Below are 23,493 nucleotides of genomic sequence, written 5' to 3'. Positions count from 1 at the left end.
ACTGTTTTCACCAGGGAATTAAAATAAACTGACACAGTTGAAGATATCCCAAATGTACAATATTTACAAACAGTCGGCATTCAACAACAGCCGGCGCCAGAATCCTCCCCCCCATCTCCTTTTCCAAGGACTCACGTGATCTCGCAAAGTTTGAGCAAAGTTTACTTTTGTTTTTCTCTTTTAAATGTGTGCTCGGTGCAGTGGCGCTTGCGCTTGCGCAGTGCGAGCTCCGACGCGAAAGGCTGGAATCTCAGGTCTTTGGATAGATGTCAGTGCGAAGGCAGCAAGTGAAGCATCTCCCGGGCACAGGTAGGTTCACTGACCGAGGCATTGGAGGGAAATTAAAAGGCGCGCTGGTGTGTTTGCTGGAGGAAGAGGTTTGCGCCTTTGTTGTAGTGTCTTTTGTTTTGGTGTCCTGACGTGGGTGAGCAGCTGTTTGACTGGGCTGCGTGTCTCTCTCAGCTGCATTTTACTTGACGATAAGCTGACCGTGTGTTTAAAGGCACAATTGTGCCTCGACGTGTTTCCCTGGAGACCAGCCCGAGTGAGTGGATCCAGCCACGAGATATTTAGAACCCATAGTCTTGTCAGAGAATATGTCTGTTGAGGGGGGGGGTAGGGTAGGTTTAGGCTGAGGTAGTCTCACCACTGATTCTGTATTGTTGGGGTTGTGTGTTCGGAAGAAGTTTTTTGTGATTTTCTTTGCTTGATAAAATGATTTTTTGACAGTATTGATTTCTCATGACATAAATTTGCACACCTTATTTGTATGCAGTATAGCTGAATTGAATTCAGTAGGAAAAGTTAACCCTATTTAAATATTTGTGTTCATGTGAGCTTGCAGAATGCTCAGATTTTAATATGCTCCACCAATGGGAGAAATGACATCTATATGTCTGTTGATGTTGCTACATTTTCCACAGTTAAACTCCTTATGTGTGTCCCTTCCTAGATCCATTTGGCCATTGATTGCTATTTATTACTGTCAGGGTGTAGTAATCTTCTGCCACTGTCAGTGCCACTGTTCTCTGTAGTGATGCCTTTGTTATCTTGTGTTACAGAGGACGATAAATCTTACTTGCTTATGGATTTGCAGCTCTGCCCTATTTTCCTTTTCAGTGCTGTTAAAATGATTAAATTTCTCAGGAAGAATTGAAGCTTAGACTCATTGAGAAACAAAGACTTGTATTTAACTGGAAATGCAGACAAAGGTAGAGCAATATCAGCTCTGACAGCAGGGACTAGACACAGTTTTTGATCTGTTTTATGTAAATTCCTGGAGTTGAAATTGCCTTATGAGCTCTTAAATGTATCGTTACTGTTGACTTATTAAAATGCCTATTCTTATCGCTGAATAATAACTGTAATGTTCAAGGATAACTTAATATGAAATGGTGCAAGCAAATAAATTAAAATTTAATGATTCTAAGATTCCTGATAGTCTATTGCTTTCAGCCTGTATACAATGATGCCCTTGACTTTGTGGGTGGCAAGGAATGGGAGTTGCTATGCAATAGTGTGTGCAAACATATATCACCATAGTTTTTACTTTCTCCATGGACTAAATTCTCAGCCTTACAATACATTAACCACTGGCTGGAATCTGAGAATTTTCTGCTAAGTAACAGAGACATGGCTGCAAGACAACATAGATTGGGACCTGAATATTGAAGGGTGCATGGCGTTTAGGAAGGACAGGAAGCTTGGAAAAGGTGGAGGGGTAGCTCTGTTAATTAATGATGGTATGAGCGCAATAGAGAGGGGATGACACAAGTTCAGGAGACCAGGATGTAGAAGCAGTTTGGGTAGAGGTGAGAAATCAGAAAGGCAAGAAGTCACTTGTGGGAGTGGTGTACAGGCCACCTAACATTAACCACACTAGGACGGGATATAAAGGAAGAAATAATGGCAGCTTGTCAGAAAGGTACAGAGATAATTATGGGGGATTTTAGCCTACATATAGACTGCGAAAATCAGATGGGCAGCGATGGCGTAGATGAGGAGTACATAGAATGTTTTCGGGATAATTTCTTGGAGCAGTATATTCTGGAGCCAACCAGAGAGCAGACTATACTAGACCTGGTATTGTGCAATGAGATAAGATTAATTAATAACCTCATAGTTAAGGTGCCCCTAGTTAGCAGCGATCATTATATGATTGAATTTTACATTCAGTTTGCGGGAGAGAAGAGTGTGCCCAAGACCAGTATTTTAAACTTAAATAAGGGCAATTATGAGGGCGTGAAAGCAGAGCTAGCTAAAGTGAACTGGCAAAACCAGGTCAAGGGATAGGTCATTAGTGATGCAGTGGCAGATATTTAAGGGGATATTTCAGAAAGCACCGAATAGATCCATTTCAACGAGAAAGAAAAATTCCAAGGCTGGGACCCGCTGTCTGTGGTTAACTAAAACAGTTAAAGATAGTATGAAACTTGAAGAAAAAGCCTATAATTGCACAAAGATGTGAAGCAGGTCAGAAGATTGGACAGAATATAAAAAAACAGCAAAGAATGACTAAAAGATTGATAAGGAAGGTAAAATTAGAGTACAAGAGAAAGCTAGCTAGAAATGTAGACAGTAAGAGTTTCTATAGATATTTAAAAAAGAAAAGAGTTAACAAAGTGAGCATTGGTCCTATAGAAAGTGAGTCTGGAGAATTAATATGGATAATAAGGAGATGGCAGATAAATTGAACAAAATTTTGCATCAGTCTTCACTATTGAGGAGACAAGTAACATCCCCGTATTAGCTGTAAGTCAGGAAATGGAAGGGAGGGAGGAACTCAAAAAAAATTACAATCACCAGGGAAGTGGTACTGAACAAATTGTTGGAGTTGCGGGCTGACAGGTCCCTGGGCCCTGATGGGCCTCATCCTAGGGTGTTAAAAGAAGTGGCTTGTGAGATAGTTGATGTGTTAGTTTTAATTTTCCAAAATTCCCTAGATTTGGGGCAGGTTCTGTTAGAGTGGAAAATAGCGAATGTAACTCCTTTATTCAAAAAGGGAGGGAGACAGAAAGCAGGAAACTACATAGAAACATAGAAAATAGGATAAGGAGTAGGCCATTCGGCCCTTCGGGCCTGCACCGCCATTCAAAAAGGATCATGGCTGATCATCTAATTCAGTACCCTGTTCCTGCTTTCTCCCCATATCCCTTGATCCCTTTGCCATTAAGAAATATATCTATCTCCTAGTTAAATATATTTAATGACTTGGCCTCCACTGCCTTCTGCGGTAGAGAATTCCACAGGTTCACCACCCTCCGAGTGAAGAAATTTCTCCTCATCTCAGTTCTAAATGGCATACCCTGTATCCTGGGACTATGACCCCTGGTTCTGGACTCCCCAGTCATCGGGAACATCCTCCCTGCATCTAGCCTGTCCAGTCCTGTTAGAATTTTATAGGTTTCTATGAGATCCCCTCCCATTCTTCTAAACTCTAGTGAATATAGGCCTAGTCGACCCAATCTCTCCTCTTGCGTCGATCCTGCCATCCCAGGAATCAGCCTAGTAAATCTTCTTTGCACTCCCTCTGAGGCAAGAACATCCTTCCTCAGATAAGGAGACCAAAACTGCACACAATACTCCACATGTGGTCTCACTAAGGTGCTGTACAACTGCAATAAGACATCCTTGCTCCTGTACTCAAATCCTCTTGCAATGAAGGCAAACATACCATTCGCTTTCCTAATTGCTTGCTGCACCTGAATGCTTGCTTTCAGCGACGGGTGTACAAGGACACCCAGGTCTCGTTGCACCTCCCCTTTCCCAATCTATCACCATTCAGATAATCTGGCTTTCTGTTTTTACAACCAAAGTGGATAACCTCACATTTATCCACGTTCTACTGCATCTGCCATGCATTTGCCCACTCACCCAACTTGTCCAAATCACATTGAAGCCTCTTTACGTCCTCATCACAACCCACATTCCCCCTGCACCGTGCCCCCCCCCCTGCCAAGACTACAGGCCAGTTAGCTTAACATCTGTCTTAGGGAAAATGTTAGAAGCTATTATTAAAGACATTATAGCAGGGCATTGAGAAAAAATCATGCTAATCAGGCAGAGTCAACATGGTTTTGTGAAAGGGAAATCATGCTTAACCAATTTATTGGAGTTCTTTGAGGGAGTTGCATGTGCTGTGGATAAAGGGGAACGAGTGAATGTACTGTACATGGATTTCCAGAAAGCATTTGATAAAGTGCCACATCAAAGGTTATTGCAGAAAATAAAAGCTCATGGTGTACGGGGTAACATATTGGCATGGATGGAAGATTGGCTAGCTAACAGGAAACAGAGAGTAGGCATAAATGGGTCATTTTCTGGTTGGCAAAATGCAATGAGTGGTGTGCCACAGAGACCTGTGCTGGGGCATCAACTTTTTACAATTTACATAAATGACTTGGGAGAAGGGACCAAAGGTATGGTTGCTAAATTTGCTGATAACGCAAAGATAGGTAGGAAAGTAAGTTGTGAAGAGGACATAAGGAGGCTACAAAGGGATACAGATAGGTTAAGTGAGTGGGTAAAGACCTGGCAAATGGAGTATAATGTGGGAAAGTGGGAAATTGTCCACTTTGGCAGGAAGGATAACAAAGAGGCATATTATCTAAATGGTGAGAGATTGCAGAGTTCTGAGATGGAGAGGGATCTGGGTGTTCCAGTGGATGAATCGCAAAAGGTTAGGATGCAGGTACAGCAAGTAATTAGGAAAACTAATAGAATGTTATCGTTTATTGTGAGAGGAATTGATTACAAAAGTAGGGAGGTTATGCTTCAGCTATACAGAACGTTGGTGAGACCACCTCTGGAGTACTGTGTATAGCACTGGTCTCCTTATTTAAGGAAAGATGTAAATGCGTTGGAGGCAGTACAGAGAAGATTTCCTAGATTAATACCTGGAATAGGCGGGCTGTCTTATGAGGAAATGTTGGACAGGTTAGGATTATATCCACTGGAGTTTAGAAGAGTAAGAGGCGACTTGATTGAAACATATAAAATCCTGAGGGGTCTTGACAGGGTGCATGTGGAAAGGATGTTTCCCCTTGCGGGAGAATCTAGATCTAGGGGTCTCTGTTTTAAAAATAAGGGGTCACCCACCATTTAAGACAGAGATGAGGAGAAATTTTTTGGAATTCTCTTCCTCAAAAAGTGGCGGAAGCAGAATCTTTCAATATTTTTATGGCAGAGGTAGATAGATTCTTGAGAAGCAAGGGGGTGGAAGGTTATCGGGGGTAGGTGGAAATGTGGAGTAAACAGTTCAGCAATGAACTATTGAATGGTGGAGCAGGCTCGAAGGGCCAAGTGGTCTGCTCCTGCTCCTCATTTGTATGTTCGTATTACATTCTATTGTCCAATGATGTTGCACAGCGCAGGTAGTAGCTTCTAGCAAAAATATTTCCTTTAAATATTCTGACATTACATCTGAGCCCTTGCAGTGTGGAAAGTTTAGCAGTTTAATTTTGGAGAGTTGCCCTAATTTCAATTTCTATTGAAAAGTCAAGTTCACACAATCCATTTTTTAAACTCTGGGGGGTGGGGTGGTGGGGGGGAAGGAGGGGCTGGTGGTGGTGGCGGCGGCAGGAGACATTCCAACCCCCTCTTGCCCCCACAGCAATTTTACGCGGGGTGGCGGCCATGAGAATCAGCCCACCTGCCCCAGGCCAATTAATGCCCTTAAGTGGCCAATTAACTGTCACTTGAGGGCCTCCTCCCGCCTCGGCAGGTGTCTTAGCCTTGACGGCCAGACAGCAAAGTCCCCAAGAATTCAGCCTGGTAAAACCAGGTGGTGTTCTTGCAGGCTGGGTGGGTGTGGGAGGCGGGATTGGGTGGATGTGGGTGGGGTGGGGGGGGTGCCCTCCTGATTGAGCACCCTGTGCCCTGTGGAGGGTTGCCCCGAAGCCCCAGCCGCCCCAAACGCACAACACTCGTGCGCGCCCCCCTGCCCCTTCACTGGATCCTGGCCAATTGTCCCTGGCGAGGCCTAAAAACACCTGAGTTTTGGGGTTTATCTTCCTCTCACTCCTGGTGGCGCTGCAGGGACTAAGAGCTGCTGCCAGCTCGATTAGGCGAGACTTTCTGCCTCAAGGAGGTGGAAGTCCCGCCCAAGACCAAATAAGGGTCTGAAAAGTGAAAAATGCTGGCCTACCTCTCCAGGCCTTGAGGAGGTTGGCTCGCCCCTGACTTTACGGCTGGGGGCTCCCGCCCAATGTAAAATTCCCGCCTATGTCTCTGTAGCCCCGAACTGCAGCATTTGTCCAGTATATATTTTTTGTCCTTTGCATTATAAAGTGTGTGTTCCACAGAATGTTATGATGGTTTATAGATCAACCAGGCAAGCTGTTAGCATGCATTTGTGAATCCTGTATGTCGGTAACTGTTACGGACAGAATTCAGAGAGAACTGAAACCCCAGGTCCCTTCCCTTTGCTGTCTGTAATCAGTATGATTTTTGACAAGGAAGATACGTATGTTTCTTAACCCCTGAGTGTGTGGCCAATTTGAATAACCAGCGATACACTTTTCGTGGGTTTAAATAAAGAGGATTATTTTTATTCACATGTTCATCCTGAAAGTCTATGTCACACTCACTTTCACACGCATGCTCGAGGAAAAAAAACCATTAAAGAGGATAGTGAACTTTTACCAATTACAAACAAAGGGCCACTTCATAAGTCACGTGATTTTGGCTCACCCTGGGGGAAAAGGCATGTGTTGCAGGCCGGGTGAAGAAGGAGTTTTCACTCCTGAAGTCTCGTTAAGTGGATTCGATAGCTGGAGTTGTAGATTGAAGTTGCTGCAGGATTCTTTACAAGAGGTAGATTTTTACCAGGTCATGAAGTTAGTTGCCTATAGACTTATCACTAGGAGAATAAAAGCAAAATACTGCAGATGCTGGAAATCTGAAATAAAAACAAGAAATGCTGGAAATGCTCAGCAGGTCTGGCAGCATCTGTGGAGGGAGAAGCAGAGTTAACGTTTCAGGTCAGTGACGCTTCTTCAGAACTGCTTATCACTAGGCGGTTGGTTTTCTGTACTGGTGAACTTGAAAAGGATAGGCTTGGAGACCTTCGGATGTTGTTGTCTCCAGTTTTAAGGCATAGGTGTTCTGCCTTTGTTGCTGTCTCTGCAGCTGTGGTTTGCAGACTGCTCAGTCTCTCCCTGCTGCTTGGATTCATTATTTGTGATGCGTTTTGGTCAGGTGGTCACCTGATCGATACTTCTGTCGTCCAGCCAGAATGATTTGAAGGTCAAAGCCATTGTTACACAGTGGGGATGGATGGTGGCCATTCACACATACTTATGATTTTAAGTGTTTTCTTACAGCTCGCTCGAAGACAGTAAGTCCAGGAGTCCATAGATATTGAGTTTTGGGTCAGACTACAAACAATAGGAAGTGTGAATTCCACAAATGGTTTTTTCTTAGTAGGTCTATTCAAAGGAGGCGCTCCACCCATGGTTGTTCAATTAGGAACATTCCAGATGCTTGAGATACTTGGGCTGAAATTGCAAATGTCACCTGACCCACGGCAGCCATCTGTCCATTGTGGTTCATTTAAAAAGAAAATTCAGTTCCAGAAAGTTCTATGTTGAATACAGTCCATGATTAAAGTTATGACTGGAACATGCTAGGCTTGATAGTAACTGCTACAAGGTGTTACAAGATTAACTCTGGCAGACTCATCCACCCAAATTGATATTAACTCATGTTATTCTCCTTCAGAATCTTTACACAGCAAATCTGAATTTAATGCCAGAAACAGTATATGGCATCAGTTGGGGAACTTTGGAATTGTTAAAAATGTACAGTCCTTTCACATCACAATAATTACAAACTGTTAGAAATCAATGGTGGGACTGAAATATAAAAAATGATTCCACACATCTGCTCAGTGCTTTAACCTTTTTGGTTTACATAATTTGAGATTCTGAATTGCAACATCATGACCAACATAAGTGTTAAAAAAAAAACTAAACGAAATAAACTATGTGCAGTTATGTACAACTTTGTACAGCAATAATGCTTCTATAAATGTTCCTCCTTTCAGTTGCTTGAAGGAACAGGGATGAATTGTTTTTTTGCTGGCTGCCACTAAACTGTTGTAGAACTTTCAGCCGCAGAAAATCACATATTTCTCAAACATGGATTATTAAGATATATATTGTTCCTGTTTGGTCCTGGCTGAGAAAACATTTTGTAATATATCCAGGGGAGGGAGGACTTGTATTATTCTGTAACTTAATTATACCTGTGGACAAATCTCTTTTTTCCTGTTGACTTAAAACCATTCTTTCATTCAAACTCACTGAGCTTGAAAGGATAGTTGGAAGCCAATCAAGTGTATGACTTTGCAGAATTCTTACTACAGGTTTTATATACCTTCTATCCCTTCAGTCGAGGAGAACACTAGTGGCTCCAGGTAGGATATTTTAATAATAGGAATGACTATACATCATGGGTCAGTGCAAATGAACAATTTAGAGGAAGCAACACACAAGTCTCACATCCAAAGCCATAATACCATTAATACCCCTTGCTATCATGAAGCATCACTGGAAATAACATTTATTCAAGTCTATGGTCTTCTTAAGCCACTGGCCCTCTGCAGGAGCTATATTACAGCAATAGGTGCATCAGGTTTGCTGTTTACAGTTGTGCCACTTTCGATGTAGGGGGCTCAAACCTTTTATGTCTGAGATAAGCTGCAAAGGTTGTACATGAATTGCTTTTCTAGAATCATAATGTAGCACTTTTGTGGACTGGGTATCTCGCTAAGAGGAGCTGCAGTTTGGCTGGTTTTGGAGATGCAAATTTGTCACACTGCTGCCTTGAAGGGAAACCTGGAGTTGGGACTAAGACACGTTGGAGCAGAGCATGTGTACACTTAACCATGTTATACCTTATCTGGGTGTCCAGCATTAAAATCACTCTGCTTGAGCACAAAGTAGCACCAAAAAATGTCATTGTAAAGACCATGTGCGAGAACTTAATGCAACTAGTGTCATGGCAACAAGATCTGATTGAAGATATCCCCTATGTCAATGGAGGAAGTTGTGTTTCTCCAGCCAGTGATAAATTACTCAATGGTCTTTGAAACTGAAACAAAATATGGGTATGCTGCTGTGCAGTGAGTTGTGCTAGTAGAAAATTCATTGATCTGTTGTGGCTTGAGGGACTAGGGCTTGGAGGACAATGTGACATTTGTGAGGCATGTAACATCCTATCATGAGTATTATTTGAGAGTTATTTACATCAAGCAATTAGGTGCTCCATTAGGTTGATATCTGCAGGGTCATGGCTAAAGTAGAGCAGGACAATACTTGATAAAGAGAGCAAGGAAATAATAGTAAGCTAGTGTGAGCATCCACAAAAAAATGCCAGCTAGAGGAGATGGTTAAGATAGCAAAAGGAGAAGCCAAGAAGGGACTGAAGGCAAGGATGAAGATCTTGAGCCATTTACCAGAGCAGGAGAAGCCAATGGAGCTTATTGTGGGGATAAGCACCTGAATATGCATGTATTGGAGATACAAAGAAATAAAATCAAAAAAAGACAAACAAAAAGTAAAACAAAAAAGCAATAATTCAGTTAGGTCTATGTTCATTTCAATTTTTTCCTATTTATACATAAATTCAGTACGTGCATTTTATTTATATGTGCAAATTGTGCATTCTACCAGTGCCAGGTGGAAATTTGCCATGTATTTGTTTTAGAAATGCTGAATTTTAATCTTGCGGCTCCCAATAGTCTTTTATTTTAGGCAAATTGTTTAAAAAGGTTCTTCAGGTTTTAAAAAAAGATTGTCTACCCTTGCCATCCCTTCTTCACAGGGCACTGGAATTATGTTCCACATATTGTTGAACCAAAACAATGAAAGAAACTCTTGAAGGTAGTCCAACGTTGTTGGGAATTAGGATGTTCTGGAGTTGGATTAGGACTGGCGAGTTATGTTGCTACTTTGTGTTATTGCGGACTGAAACCCCTTTCCCTTGATGCAAAAGTAACAGTATGACTATATTTCAAGTTTTAAGAGCTTGTTTAATTATGCAATGCTTGAAGCACTTTTGTGACCCATTTCTGCTTTTTCTGGCAGCAGACTTTCATCTCTCTCACTCCATCTCGTTTCATGTCAATCCAATCTTAATCTTATCCTGCCATAAATGTGCTGGTGGCTGTTATTTTCATTTGAACTTTGTGACTTCACTGTCCAAAAGCAATAAAGCCTTGACGCTTGTGCAATCTCTCTTACACCCCATCCATAATGCTGCAAATGTTATTTGGTATTAAAAATCACACTCTCTTCAATCAGCTTCTCCCTGTTTTCTAAAGTTATCACCAACGCACCCCGGAAGCTTGACATAGTGGTGAAATCTGATTCTTGTGGCAGAATATAAATTCTTCAGGGCACACATGATATGGCTGAAAAAAAGATGTTTCCCTTCATTGTTAGAAGTTATTTGAGAATCCAAAAAGGAGATTTTCGAGATCTGTTAAATTTCTAAATGCCTAGATTTTCATAATTTCTTCCTATTTTTCTGCTTTGTATTCTTACCTCTACTAGTCTTATTATTTACTATAATTTTCCACATACTGTTTTTTTTTTTTGTTTCATGCCTGTTGCCTTTTCACTTATTCACTCTCTTATTTTACTCCTTTGTTTATCTTCTTGAGTTTTTGATGGTGTAATGTATTGGATGTCAGGGTATACTGATGTATTGAAGTGCAGCATATGCAATAATGCAATACATACTAATAAAATGACCTGGTACACACCCAGGTTTTTATTGGGACCCAATTTGTTTCCCACTGATTTTCTCCACTTTTTTTTTACTCAAGAAATAAAACCTGAAACAGATTTTAAAATTGGCAATTAATGATCATAAGTGCTATGCCACTATTAAATAATTTCTGCAGTAGCACAGCATATGTGCATACTAATGCAGCACTCGAGCACAAGAACTTATTTTGCTTGCTGTCTTAAGAGTTTACTCGACTTTCCAATGGAGTAATAATGTTAAAAAAATACACATGACTACTGTTTGACAAAACCATACAGTTGGTGGAACAGGTGTACTCACCTTGCAGCCATGTTTATTGATAAATTGACTGATCTAGCCTGCACTTTGCTGGACTTTTTGCTGTGATATAATTTGTCAGGTGATCACGTCTGTCACCAAGTTGTTCCTCTTAAATAAAAGAGTAGCAACACCTCAGATGGTTCTTGCATACTCATTAGCATTTGACAAATTAACCTTTTGATTAAATTTCACAGGAGAAGATCACAGTGTAGTGGTAGGTTTGCAGGTAATTTGCTCTTTCGGCATGACGTGACAATGTTGGGTAATTTTGCTGTTGACCTTTGGATGGTGGAGATGGATGGTTAAGAGTGCTCAGGGACAAGATGTGCCAGTCAAGGATGTGTCTAATGTCCTAATCCTTTTTCGTACAGGTTATTGAACATTACTATTGCCTGCCTGCATATTGTATTTTACTTTGAGTAAGAGATCATTGGTGCACTTGCACATGCTATCATTTTCCTATAGCTCCTGCAGGGACAAAGACTGAATGTAATGGCTTGTTTGTTGTGACTGAATAAAGAAGAGAATGTGAAATGGATTGCTTGAGAGTCATTGCAAAAAAAAAACAACTTTCAAAGCAATACAGGATTGACTGCATAAAATTCCTTTCCAAACTTTTTCAAGACAAAATAAGGGAAAGCTTGTAATTTTCACACATCATAGGGATTGTTTTCAGTCAAGCATTTAAATACTTGAACACAATTAATTATGCTTTAAATACTTTAGGCTTCAGATAATACCCGTTTCTGATGGTATTTTGCATCTGTCTTTCTCCCCTTCTGTAGTTGGGATGGTGCTTAGCTCATCTGACTACCCTATTCCTCTAAACTCCCATCTTCCCTATCAGTCTTCCACCTAACTCTCCTCAACAGTTCAGTTCTTTGCAGCTTCTTCCCTCAGCTCAATCATCCCATCCATAAAGCCCACCACCTGCTCTCTTCATTCCCTTCCACCCCAGCTCATGACCACCCAACATCGCCCCTTCTACCCGACTTGCTGAAGTCATTAACCTGTTTCTTTTGTCTGGCATGTTCCCATCTCCTTCAAATCTGCTGCTGTTCTCTTTAAGAAAAGAAAAGTATCCTAAACCCCACCATGCATTCCAGCTGTCTTTTTATCTCATGCTTTTCCTGTTTTAAGATATTTAGAACATGTTGCTTGCAACCTCATTTGGGGTGTTTTTCTTTTGGCGTCTCTCTGTTCCCTGCCCATAGGACCAAGACTGTACTGGCAAAATCAAAAAGGACATTCTGTGTGACTGTGTTCATGACTCCCTATCTCTTCTTGTCCTCGTTGGCACCTCTGCCATCTTCAATGCAGTCACTTAGCCCACCCTCAATCAATGCCTCTTCTCTGCAGTGTATCTCTATTGCACTGCTCTTGTCTTGTCCTGCTCCTGCTTAACAGGCATTTTACAGCTGCCAAAGCATTATGCTCCTCATTGTGTACTTGAAGGATTCATCCATGACTCCCTCCTATTCAATGTATTATTGGTTTCTCTCAATGATATCCAGAAGCACAGAATGTGCTTTTACAAATTTGCTGATGATGCCCATCTAAACTTTGCCTTCTCTATTGATTCAAAAGGTTTTTGCCATGCTGTGAAATTACTTGTCTGATACCAAGATTTTGATGAACCAAAAGTTCCTCCAGCGAATATTGACAGGACCAATGCCATCCGTTTTGGCTCACTTTAGCATATCTAAACCTCCCGCCTTCGTTCCAGCAACCTTCCTGGTTGCTATTTCAAGCTATTTGAGGAAGTCTAAAACCTTGGCATCCTGCTCAGCACTGAGCTTAGCTTCCTAACTCACATTTGTTCGCTTACCAAAATCATTTTATTTCAATATTCCCAACTTCCATTCCTTCCCCTTTTTTTTTAGTTTAGCCACCAACTCCTTACCCTAATCTCTCCATTTCTTTCTCCCTTTCCTATGATCTTTGTCCATCATGTATCTTATTTATTTTAAAGAGCTCTTGAGATGCTTTTCAGATTTAAGGACTGCTATATAAACAATTCTCTTTCCTGAACCTTTTAGTGCAATTGTTACCTCCAGTTGGACTATCCACCATCCCTCTTTAACCTCCCCTTTTTTTCCTAATAATCCAAGCTGGCAGGCTTGATTCAGTGGTAGCATTCTTGCTGCTGAGTCAGAATTTAAGTGCATAATCTTGGTTGATTTTCCAGTGCAGGTCTGAGGGAGTGCTGCACTGTCGGAGGTTGTAAAAGGCGGTATATAAATGCAAGTTTGTTAGTTTTCGCTCCTTCTTTATTCTCTGTCTCTCTCTGTGTTATCACCTCTATCGAAAGATAATGGGAAATGTTTATGCGTGTTGACTTCCTCACTGCTGATCTGGAGTAAAATGGTAGGTTTATGTTTTTACATATGGCCACATGCTGTGGGAGATTTACTTTGATAATTTTATCAAATTAGCTATTGATTACTGGGAAATTGTATGCAGGGAATATAATTTTAATACTCTTCACACTGTCCATAGTTCAATCATCTAAGTCTGAAACCACCTTTGTTACTCTCTTTAAAACCATTGTAAGATCTCAATTATATTGTCATGAAAATGAACTGAAATACTCCATATGTTGACTCACTAATCCTTCTTATAGTATTAGTATCAGTTCCTTTGGATTTCTTCTTTTACGTCCTGCCACACTCATTTCACTTGGCACTGCTGCCATAAACTATGATGATACTAGCCAGTGTTTGCTGCAAAATTTCAGCCAGCTCTGAAATCTGAGGCGTCCTGTTTCACTACCACAGCAGGACGATTTGTAAATACTGAAAGTAGTCAAAGTCCAAAGGCCTGGACCTGAGGATAATACACTCGTCACAATTGTCCAATTGAAAGTGCACTATTAGAACTCTTTGTTTAATCAATTAATTATCCATTTAAAACTTACTTCTCAATCCCAGGAGCTTTCACATTAAGGTTGAGTATTTGTGTGAGTCCTATATCAAGTATTTTATGGAAGTTAGAATGTTTTAAGAAAGCATATTGCCATCATCCACCCATTCTGTTACAATATTATGTAGACATGATTGATGTGCATCTTGGACCCCAGTCTCATTATCATTGCAAATTCAATTCACAGGCCCTGAACGTCCATTAATTAACTGGAATATCCCAATGTTGGAATGGCTACAATTTAATTTATGAAATGCATTCATTAGAATTTCCTATTGTGTGGCAACAGTTTAATATATGCCATAATTATCATGTTCTTTGTGTTCTCTTAAGTAACGTAATGAGTTACGTGGAAATTCCTTGAAGATCTCAAACAGGTTTAATAATAATTATATACAATACAGAGCAAACTATGTACAAAGCCTTTGTCTAGACAGTTACAGTCACATGAGTACATTCTGGCACTTAGCTCATTAGCATACTGAATTCTTAAAAGACATCACTCAAGAAGCGATCACACAACAACCCCTTTCCTTCCAAAGATAAGTCCCACACGCTACAATTAAAAGCATATAAAATTGGATAACATCAAAATTATTTACATAGGGACAGAGATTATGAAATTTACACATGCAGAAGCTTAAGAGTCCATATATCATTTCGGTGGTTTGACAACTCTTCCAGATCTCGTTATGGTATAACTCTCTGGGGATGTGGATTTCGCCCTTGGCTGTTTTTGGTTTGCAGACGTGTTATCAGTGTGTTGGTTGTCGTCCAGTTGTTCCGTCACACACTCATCGTTGGAGTGTGCTCTTTCGAGTCCGCTGTGCATAATTGGAGTATGGCACACTTCAGAACTTGTCGGAGAGAAGAGCAGAACTTCAAGAGTAGAACTTCTTTTGGTGTAGCTGAGGTAGTTCCGCTTCTGCATGTCGGACATGCACCATCTTCATTCTCTCTCGTTGTTTGAGCGGTGTCTCCTGCATCTCAGAGAATTTGGACAGAAGATGGCTTGGCAGGATCATTCGCCCTTGTCTGCCAAACACGATCTCTGCTGGTGACGGCAAGCCCATATCCATAGGTGTAGCTCTGAGGTGTAGCATGAAAAAATTGTTACATTGCCCTACACTTCTGTATAGGTGATTTAACCAGCAAGACCATTAGATGTAAGGTAATCTGGTGAGGACGTCACATGGTTTATGCCCCATTTGGTGTACATATCTCTGAAAGGTCTGCCTGTCTACTCTGGCCCATTGTCTGAAATAATTTCTTCAGGTGCATCGATTAAACTGAATATGGCACTCAATGTATCTGCGACGACCGCGCTTGAGGTGTCTTTTACCTGTCTGACAATTGGAAATTTGGAGAAATAATCGATGACTAAGATAAAGTCGCTTCCATTCACGGAACATAGATCAGTGGCGATTTTGGACCAAGTGACTGACGGAATCACATGAGGGTGTAGAGGTTCTTTGTGTTTTTGTGGCTGGTGGCTCTGGCATGCCTCACACATCCTCACTAATCTTTTAATGTCATTATTGATCCCTGGCCACTAAACAGTGTCTCGTACCAGTCACCTTGTTCGCTCTATGCCCATATGGCCTTGGTGAAGTTGTGACGAGATGTCCTGTTGGAGAGCTTTGGGCACAATCACTTGTTTTTCTTTTGAAGGTGACGCCTCTCGAGATACTGAGTTCATCTCTATAAGGCCAACAGCATCTGAGGGTTCCTGGCACCTCTTTTACCATATCAGGGCAACCTTCTATGATGACTCTCCACAGTGCCTTCAATTGTGGGTCATTGGCTGTTTCTCATCGTAGTTGATCACATTTGTGCTGACCAAAATGCATTAAATCGATTTTGAGCACATCTTCCACCTCGATGCTGTCTATTTGTAGATCCAGTGGAACTTCTTCATTCTTGTTTGGGTTTGGCAATCTGCTCAACGTATTAGAGGTAACTGTTTTGGTACCTGGTTTGCAGCAGACGTCGAAATCGTACCCCGTACTTTCATTAAGAATCACCTGTAGTCGTGGTGGTACGCTTATCAATGGTTTGTGCCAGATCATCTCCAGTGGTTTGTGGTCAGTTTCTACAGTGACCTGCTTACTGAACAGGTAGATGTGGAACCTTGTGATCCCAAACAGCAGAGCAAGTGTTTCATGCTCTGTTTGAATAATTGGATTGTGCTAAGGATAAACTTTTGGATTTGAATGCAATTGGTTTGCCATCTTGCGGGATGCACACTCCTAGCCCTTTTTGTGAGGTGTTGACTTCCAGGATTGTCGTCTTCCTTGGATCATATGACTGCAGGGTACAGATTTGTGCTGATAATACTTGTTCGAGAGACTCAAAGATATGCTGACGGTCCTCCTCCCGTGTACATGGTATGTCTTTCTTTAAGAGCTCTCTCAGTGATGATGCTTTGTCGGAAAAATTTGGTGCCAAGCAGTTGCAAAATCCAAGACATCTCTGTAGATCTTCCTTGTCTTGTGGGGTAGGCATATGCCTTACATCTTCGACTGTGCCTGGGCCAGGATAGATTCTACAATCTGAGTAGATGGAGCCAAAGAAATTGATCTGACTTGCATTCACCTGGCACTTATTGCTGTTTAAAAACAAGCCCTTCGTGATGAGCTGCTGCCATCAGTGAGTGAAGATTTCAACCATGCTCTTCTTTGGTGTCGCCCATTATCGCTATATCATCGGCAATGCATATAAATCCAGGCACGTTTTCTATCATTCTGTCCGTATGCTGCTGAAACAGATCTTGACTGACAGATAAGCCGAAGGGTAGTCTCTGGAAGCAGTATCCTCCAAATGATGTTCTGAATGTGATGACTTCTTGAGATTCCTTAGTTAGGTGTACTGATCAATATCCATGTTTAGCATCCAACTTGGAGAAGAATTTGGCTTCTATGAACTTGGAACTCAATTCCTCGAGTTGGAATCTTGAGGGGGCATCTCTTTAGGGAGAGGTTTAGACACCACGGATTGAGACATCTCCTGATTGCTCCATCCTTATTTAGTACACACGTAATTGAACTGCACCAGTCTGTGTGATGATGCACACGACGGATGATGCCATTGTGCTCCATGTCGTCCAACTCGCACTTAAGCTTTTCTTGTATGTACCACTGCACTTTCTGGGAGGGTCGATTGATGGAATTGCATCCTCTCTGAGGTACAGTACGGCATCGCCTTTGAAATCTACCATGGCGTCAAACCTGTCCGGGTACACTTGTTGTAGGTTGTGGACTGACTCAATGCGGATACCCTTGGTCTCTTCAGCTGTAGTGGTGACCTCCTGGATAGTTACAATGTTGAGGTCCTTGCACGCTGGTAGCCCTGCCACTGCTTGTCCACTTGTGTCTACCAGGTGAAATATTTTTAGTTTCCATACCCACTTGTCATAGCTGCATTGTATTGTTAGTGTGACACTGCAAGGGATAGGTGACCCATTGTATGTGGTTAACTTTGCAGCTGTCAGTTGTATCATTGATTTCCAATGACCCCGGTACATATCCTTCAGGATTCGGACTGTAGGATGTTTGCACTAGCTCCCGTGTCAATCTTAGCCCTAAGTGTATTTTTGCCAGCTTTTTTTGGGCACATGATATTGATAGTAGCAAAAGCTTCCAATTGTTTGACTTCATCAACACAATGTGTCAGGTTCACAATGTGAAGCGCCTGATCGTCTTCGGGCTAAGAATCGCTCCACTCTGAGCCTTGTCTCGGGTTGATTTCACTGAGGACTTTGTGCTTCGGCTTGCATTTATGCAGGTCTCTGGAGCTCTCCTTGCTGCTGTTGCCCTGTTGCTGCACCCATCTTCTGTTTGTTTGTGCCCTATTGTGACTTCTGGCTACATCCTTGGAGCCAGATTTCTTGCATAGGTGGGCCTAGTGTCCTTTTGCACCGCACGCCTTGCACAGGTCTTGAAATGCAGGACAGCTTTGCAGTGAGTGGGACAGATCACACTTCCAACAGAGCTTGCTTGCTTTTTGTGACTTGGTTATCGTGCCAATACTGTCAGTTGCACCTAGTGCTTATAGATTGTGCAGCTACGATGGCTTTGTATTTCCTGTCATCTTCTAGCAGCACATCAGTGCTGTGACCTTTTTCCCCCAAGAGGTCTTTTTGAAATGCTTCAATAATTGAGACAATTGCCAGTTCCATTATTCGCTCCGACAGCTCAGTTTCTGGAAAATCACATTTGTTGTCTTTACAACAGCATCTACCGACGAATCGATCTATTGATTCCTGTGGCTGTTGCTTATAGGACATCAATTCCAGGCCACAAATTCTAAAATTCATTCTTGCCTGAAGTTGATCTTCTAGCACTTCCCATATCATTTACGGGATCTTTCTGTTTTTTAAATTTATTTTATTTAGAAATACAGCACTGAAACGGGCCCTTCGGCCCACCGAGTATGTGCCGACCATCAACGACCCATTTATACTAATCCTACATTAATCCCAAATTCCTACCACATCCCCACCTTCCCTCAATTCCCCTACCACCTACCTATACTAGGGGCAATTTATAATGGCCAATTTACCTATCAACTTGCAAGTCTTTGGCTGTGGGAGGAAACCGGAGCACCCGGCGAAAACCCACGCGGTCACAGGGAGAACTTGCAAACTCCACACAGGCAGTACCCAGAATCAAACCTGGTGCTAACCACTGCGCCACAGTGCCGGGTTCTCTGCAGATAAGCCAGAGGTGCTGATTCTGTGAAACCCCTCATTTCCAACTGCTATCAATATTTTGACAGCTTGCTTCTCTGGTTCTACAACCGCTTGGTCTGTGAAGCATAACTGAACTCTTTGTTTAAAAAGGTAGATGTCAGTGGCCTTCCAGTTCATGCAGGGAAATTTGATATCCATCTTTCTGCTGTTCTTTTGCTTTCTGTTCTCTATTTAACTTTGTTCAGCTTTGTATGTGCCTGTAACACTATATTTATTATTACTTGTCTATTTGTGGCTTAAAAGCTGCTTTAAGACTTGTGCTATTAGCTCTCTGCTGTTTCCCCAAAAAGAAATTCTCTTTTATTTAGAGTGAAGAAGAGGAGCAGGTGCTTGACAATGTTCTCTTTGCTTATTTTGCTTTCAGCACTTCAGCCTGTATGTTTTACACAGCTGTTCAATAGGCAGTTCAAGAGTTTTCCCCTTTGCTTTTTTTTTCTAGAGATTGTTATGTTCTTCATGCTTGAGTAGTGAAATGATTTTTTTTTTTTAGCTTTGACTGCCAGAGTTTGTTTATCTTCTGCACGGTTGACTGGTTTAATGGCTTTTTCTGCTTTGGTTCTGTGAATGGAGGCTCTGTAGTGTTCAGGGCTTTCCGCGCTTTTCTTTTTGGGATGTCTCCCATAATGGCGCTGACCTCAATCAGTCTGAGAGGAATCTGGTTTCCCCTGCTTTTTTTCTCTCCCCTACTGAGCCTTTAAAATTTCCATTTTTTTAAAGCACATCAAAGCTTTTTTTAAAACTAGGATCCCTCGACCATCAGCACAGTGACTCACCCAGTCACAGGCTGCAAATACATTCCTGTTCAGTGCTCTATCTCCCTCAGCTGGAGGTAAGTTTTTTCTGCTTTTCGCTGTTTGGGAAAGTATTTCTTGCATTCTTTTCAGGTACTTTATAAAGTTTCTTCACTGGTTTGCTGTTTTCGCCCATGGTCTTCAAGGTAATGGCATGTCTTTTCACCACAGCTACCACCATGTCATGTGTTCTTTGTGTTGTCTTAAGTAATACAATGAGTTACATGAATTCCAATTCCTTGAAGATCTCAAACAGGTTTAATAACAGCTAACTATTATATACAATACAGAGCAAACTGTGTACAGAACCTTTTGTCTATGGAGTTACAGTTGCAGATTGACTATGGCTTCTAGTCACAAGTCCATCCTGGCACTTACCTCATTAGCATACTGAGTTCTTAAAGGGACATAATTCTTGATGCGATCACAAAACAATAATTAGCTCACTTCAAGTTGTCCTGCATTAATCCAATCCAAACGATGTAAAATATCCAGTTGACAGCCTAATTCAAGTGTTAAGGTAGTTTTAAAAAAAATTAAACTTTGTCGTGACCAGAGATCCAGAAATGTGTATGAGCACTTTATTTTTTTAACAATACATGTGCAAAGCTAAAATTGGAGCCAGAAGTTATGACTAGAACTCTCTGTTGCCAGCAGCCACATTTCACTTGTAAATCCCATGATTTGCAGGAAAATTTTTAAAATTCCGTCATGCGGAATGTTCAGTTCTCGAGCACTTATATCCCTCACCTTCAGCATAAAATTTATGCTTTTTTTTTAAAGCAACTTACTGCCTTTCATTAATTTACGGAGGTATTTCATTACAGGGTTGGAATTCATGCTTGTTAATTTAATCTTATTATGAAAGGAGGAATAGAGAGAAATGTATTACAAAATTTGTCGCCAATCATTTTGGCACTTCAGTGGCCAAGAAGCAATTCATGACTGTCTGCTATAGATGGAGGTACACAGATTATAGAATGCAACCAAATCAGAAATAGCCCACTGCATGTTAACTCATCAGTTTGAGTCCATACCCGTGATATAAATAGAAATGCCACAGTGGTGTGATTGTTGGAGAGCTAAGGGAGTCTGACTCTGGCAGGTAGTTTCTGGTGTGTCTGTTGTGGGAGTGCTAAATACTGATGCAAGGCACTAAGGTTGGAGAAGTATTCTATTCACTGGCATTGAGATCTGTGAAGTATGCAGAAATCTATTTTTAAAGAAATATCATTAAATCTTTTGTGCAGGGAGAAATAAATGTGTCTGCTTCAAAATGCAATGTCAAGATTAATGTTGCGAATATCATTAACTATACAAGCATAAAGACTTTATCCTCATTCTTAAACGCTTGCCTATGAGGACAGAGCCGGATTGTGTATGATCACAGAACAGTGAAAACTTTCCTTAAAATATGTGCCCTCCGCAAACTGTATTTTATCCTTAACGTACATCCAAAAGAAGTCTATTATCTTAACTTAATGCACTGATGAAGGTCTGATTGAAGAATCATAAATAAAAAATATCTTTGCTGTGGTATTGACTTCTAATTGATTGAAGCTGTGTAAATGTCTTTTTCTGTTTTTTTTTACTTTGTGAACTTTTTAGATTGGTCGCAATACATCTGTCAAATGCCCGCAAACTTAAATACCTTTTGAGATTTTTTAATTGTAAAAAGATGAATTCCAGTGAAAATCAAAGCTCAGTGTATTATCCAGAAAAGCCAGGTTTTATAATTATGTGTTAGCAAAAGAGCTAAAGGATTCTCCCACACACTTAGCCTGGGCACATCCTCCACTGACATCTGGATCATGTACTGTAACCTGTCTGGTTTCTGTAATACGTGGAGAGTGACAGAGAAGAGTGAAGTGTGGCAGACTGTTATGGACTTTGTGAAAGTGTTTAGGGTCCGAACAATTTCTGTCAGCTGTTTAATAATGTGTGCGCAATTTGGTCTTCAAACCAAATTACAGCTGGTTACTTGTACAGGTACGCAGTGTGTTTTATTTCTTCCATTTGCTGCAATTTTATATTTTGTTTTATATAATTTAAAAAGAAAACTACCTTTTGTATCCTTCTTGAAATTTTTAGTATTCTCCTGTCGCATGCAAATGACAAGCTGATGAATCACATTTCCTAGCCAACAATTCCCAAAGCTTTTATCATAGCTTAACAGTTGCACAGACATTTAGAACATAAAAGGAGGCCATTTGGCCTATTATGTCTGTGTCAGCTATTTTCTAGAGATACCAAACTCATTCCACTGACTTGGGAACTCTTCCCATAGCCCTGCACCTTGCGTTTGAAATATTTATTCAATTTTCCCTTTAAAAGATACAATTGCCTCAGCCATTCCCTTTGACAAAGCATTCCATCCTCCAACAACCAGTTGCATAAATAAATTTTCACCTCACCCCTCTCCTCACTTTCAGTGACAATCTCATTGTTGACCCCTCATTACTGAGCCCCAACCAGTGGAAATAATCTGTCCTTGTTCACTCTATTAAAACCCTTGATAATTTTTAGAACCTCTATCATTTTCTCTAGTCTCGCTTCCCCAGTGGAAATAGTCCCAATATCTCGTCTCTCTTCATAACTATCATATGCCCTCCCTGGTGAATCTACACTGTGCACACATGCTGACTTTAATGACCTTTTTATAATAGTGCATCCAAAATGGCACACAGTACTCTTACTATGGACTAACAGTTTTGAACAAATTATTACTACTTTTACACCCTTTATGGCTTTAACTGCTTGGTTTCACTTTCAGGGAACTATATATTTGAACCCAAATATGCTTTTCCATACTTTAAGTGTCTTCCCATTGAGTGTTTACTCCAATTCCTTGTTCTTCCTCCTAAAATGTATTATCTCACACTTATCCATGTCAAATTGCACCTTCCACCTATCTGCCTATTCCTCCAACCTGTCTGTCTTCTTGACCTCCTTTACAATCCTTCCTGCTATTTGCCAAATGTTCTATTTTTGTCTGCTTAGTAAATTTTGAGAATGTTCTCCCTATAACCAGTCCAAATCTTCTAAAGGTACAGAGAACAAAAGTGCACCAAGTATTGACCCCTGGGTGCACTACTTCCAACTAGATTCCAATCCCATTTCCCCAAATGCATTGTTTCCTCTCCATCAACCAACTTTCCACCCATGCTGCTAACTTCTTGTATCCTGAAATTACCTCCAATTAAATATTGAGAAGACTAAAACCCCACTCAGTCCTCACTCCAAACTCTGTTCCCTAGCTACTGTCTCCATTCTGCTCCCTGGCACCATTCTGAGATTAAGCCAATTTGTTTGCAACTTTGTCACATTTGACTCAGAGATGAGCTTCCGACCTCATTCGTGCCATCACTAAGACCACCTATTTCCACCTTTTGGTAATGTTGCCTGACTTCGCCCCTCTCTCAGCTCATTTGCTGCTGAAACTCTCTACCCCTAAACTTGACTATTCCAACAAACCCCTGACTGATCGCCCACATTCTACCCTTCGTAAATTAGAGTCATCCAAAACTCTGCTGCCCATGTCTTAACTCACACCAAGACCAGTTTCCCTATCACAACTGAGCTCGCTGACTTACATTGACTCCCAGTCAAGCAGCATCTTGATTTTAACATTTTCATCCTTGTTTTCAAATCCCTCCATGGCCTCACCCCTCCTTATTTCTGTAATCTCCTCCAGTCCCACAACCCTCCAAGATATCTGCACTCCTCTAATTCTAGCCTCTTCAGCATCCCTGATTTTAATCGCTCCACAACTGGTGGCTGCGCCTTCAGTTGCCTAGGCCCCAAGCTCTGGAATACCCTCCCTACACCTCTCCACCTCACTTTCCTCCTTTTAAGACACTCCTTAAACTCTACCTCTTTGACCAAGCTTCTGGTCATCTGACCTAATATCTCCTTTTGTGGCTCAGTGTCATACTTTGTTTTATAATGCTCCTGTAA

At 41.2% G+C, this 23,493-nt stretch overlaps 1 protein-coding gene across 2 annotated transcripts in view; it reads left to right on the top strand.

Annotated features, from left to right (window-relative positions):
• The first annotated feature begins 225 nt into the window (after positions 1–225).
• Positions 226–23,493, top strand: part of LOC137376248 (ras and Rab interactor 2-like) — a 182,336-nt gene continuing 159,068 nt past the window's right edge. Inside the window, exon 1 of one of the 2 annotated variants that reach the window (XM_068044414.1) lies at positions 226–309. The gene's annotated coding sequence lies outside the window, so the exon portion shown is untranslated. The remainder of the gene's footprint in view (positions 310–23,493) is intronic. The other variant, XM_068044416.1, reaches the window with a different exon arrangement.

The sequence above is a fragment of the Heterodontus francisci genome, chromosome 13 (genome assembly GCF_036365525.1).
Source record: "Heterodontus francisci isolate sHetFra1 chromosome 13, sHetFra1.hap1, whole genome shotgun sequence".
Lineage (NCBI taxonomy): Eukaryota > Metazoa > Chordata > Chondrichthyes > Heterodontiformes > Heterodontidae > Heterodontus > Heterodontus francisci.
This window is presented reverse-complemented; position numbering and strand designations above follow the sequence as displayed.